Genomic DNA, 3,040 nt, shown 5'->3' with positions numbered 1-3,040 from the left:
GGTGGGGCGGGGAGCAGGCCCCGCGGGAGCGAGCCCGGCCGGGGCCCGAACGTTTGGATCCCAGAGCGCAGGGCTAGGACCGCCCCCCTTTGTGAAACCTGCCGCGTAGTCACTGTTTGGGGGCTCTTCGGGCTGATTCAGCGAGCGCAGACTGGGGTGGGGTTGGGGAGGCTTGGGCCAGGGATTGGAGGGTCGTGGAGAAAAGTTCAGAGGTGACTTAACATGCAGCCTCTAGAGGGGCTCTCAAGAGATCGGGAGACACATGTAACTCAACTCTTGACGGCCTGACTCATGTGGTTAGGAAATGCAGAGGGCGTGGAGAAGGGAAGTTGAAGGTGTTGAGGGCGAGGGAGGGAGGGCGGGAAGGAGAGGGAGAGAGAGAATGAGAATGAATGGGGAGGGGACCACATACTTTGCACTAGAGCCCATGCCTCTGGTCTGTTTCAGGGCATAGCTGTACAGTTCCCGCCACTCGCTCCCTTTTCCCTCATTATGGGATTATTCCTGTCATCACACATGCTGTTCCTTCTCCCATCTTAAAAGCAAGCAAACAAAAACCAACCCTCTCTTGACCCGCCAGCATTTCCCTACTCCCCTTTACAGCAGACTTCTGAAAGACTCGGCCATCCTCACGGCCTCCAGTTCCCCCTCCCCTCCCATTCTCTCTTGACTCACTCCGGGTTTTCCCTCCCCACAGTCCTTTAACGTTTGTTAGGATGCCAAGAACAAGGGCCAATTGTCAATTCTCATCTTACTTGAACCATCATCATCTTATCTAACACAGTTGATCACTTTCCCTCTCCAAATGTTGTCTTCACTCGGCTTCCAGGACACCAAGCCCTCCTGATTTTGCTGGAGTGTCCCAGTTCTCCGTCCTCGACCCTCTCCTTTTTGATGTCTATATTATTCCTCAGATGATCTTATCAAGTCTCATGATTTTAAATGTCAGCTATACACCAGGGACTCTCAACTTTTCTCTCCACCCCATACATCTCTGAACCCCCGCATCTTGATCTCTAATTGATTGTAAAATAAACATATTCAACTTCACATGCCCCCAAAACTCCTGCTGTGTCCACCTCAACTTAATGCAAACTTCCCCAACGCTGCAAATAGCAACCTCATCCCTCCAGTTACTCAAGCCCAAAACTTGGGAGACATTTCTTTCGTACTCAAAAGCTAATTCCTCGGCAAAGGTAGTTGGCTCCACCATGAAAACAAAACCAGAATCCAGTCATGTCTCACCACATCCCCTGCTACTAGGTATAGTAGGTCCAAGCGGCCGTTATCTTTCACTTGGATAAAGGCAAGAGCCTCACCCTGACTGGTTTGGCTCAGTGGATGGAGCATCCGCCTGCGGACTGGAGCGTCCGGGTTCGATTCTGGTCAGGGGCATGTGCCTTGATTGCGGGTGCATCCCCAGTGGGAGGTGTGCAGGAGGCAGCTGATCGATGTTTCTCTCTCATCGATGTTTCTGACTCTCTGTCTCTCTCCCTTCCTCTCTGTAGAGGAGTCAATGAAATATATTTTTTTTAAAAAAAGGCAAGAGCCTCTTAACTGGTACCTCTGTGTCCACTCTTGCCCTCCTATAGTCTAGTCTTAATTCATTCTGAAAGTAATCTTTTAAACAACTTAAGATGGTGCGGCTTCTATGGAAAACAGTATGGTGATGGTTCTAAAAAACAATAACCATGTGATCTAGCCATTCTACTTGCAGGTATACACTTAAAAACATTGAAAGCAGGAGCTCCCACAGATATTTGTACACCCATGTTCATAGCTGCATTATTCACAGTAGCCAAGGGGTGGGAGCTACCCATGTGTCCATTGACAGGGAACGGATAAACAAAATGTGGTATATAATACAATTGGGTCTTATATAATTGGGTCTCTACTCTAGGTACTCTTGGGTACCTACTCTAGGTACCTCATATAGATGGATTCATACAGTATTTGTCCTTTTGTGACTGGCTTATTTCACTGGGCATAATGTCTTCAAGGCTCATCCATGATGTAACATGTGTAAGAGTTTCCTTTTTTAAGACCCAATAATATTATAGACCCAATATTAACGTTTCTTAGGATGCCAAGAACAAGGGCCAATTGGTGCGGCCCTAAGAAGACCCTAAGAAACGTTAATATTGGGTCTATAATATTATTGGGTCTTAAAAAAGGAAACTCTTACACATGTTACATCATGGATGAGCCTTGAAGACATTATGCCCAGTGAAATAAGCCAGTCACAAAAGGACAAATACTGTATGAATCCATCTATATGAGGTACCTGGAGTAGTCAAATTCATAGAAAGTAAAAGGGTTATCGGGCTCGGGGGCTGAGGAAATGAGTACAGAGTTTAACTTTGGTAGATGAACAATTCTGGAGACGGAGGGTGGTGTTGGTTGCACAACAATGTGGATGTACTTAGTGCCACTGAACTGTACACTTGAAAACAGTTTAGCCCTTGATGGTCTGGCTCAGTGGATAGAATGTTGGCCTGTGGACTGAAGGGTCTCGGGTTCGATTCCAGTCAAGGGCACATGTCTAGGTTTCGGGCTCGATCCCCGGTATAGGGCGTGTAGGAGGCAGCCGATCAATGATTCTCTCTCATCCTTGATGTTTCTCTCTCTCTCCCTTCCTCTCTGAAATCAATAAAAATATATTTAAAAAAAGAAAATAGTTTATATTAGGTATATTTTACCAAAATAAAAAAATATATATGTGTAAGTAAGATCACAACCCTTCTCCTCTGCTCAAAATTCTCTCTAATGCCTTATTTCACTCAGAGGAAAAGCCAGTAAGTTCTCGCAAACTCCTTTATGGCCCTACATGGTTGATCTGACAGTGAACTGTGGCTTCCTTAGTATCTCTGCTCCAGCAATACTGGCCATTTTGATGCTCCTTGAAAATTCCCAGCCCTCTCCTCAAATTATTTAAAACTGTAACGTGCACCCCCAGCATTCCTATTCCTCTCCCCTGCTCATTTTTTTCTTCACACAACTTATCACCATCTGACATACCATAATTAAAAAAAAAAAAAGG

Source organism: Myotis davidii, unplaced genomic scaffold (assembly GCF_000327345.1).
Source record: "Myotis davidii unplaced genomic scaffold, ASM32734v1 scaffold88, whole genome shotgun sequence".
In the NCBI taxonomy this organism is placed as follows: Eukaryota; Metazoa; Chordata; class Mammalia; order Chiroptera; family Vespertilionidae; genus Myotis; species Myotis davidii.
The sequence above is the reverse complement of the archived record's forward strand: the minus strand, read 5'-3'. Positions refer to the sequence as shown.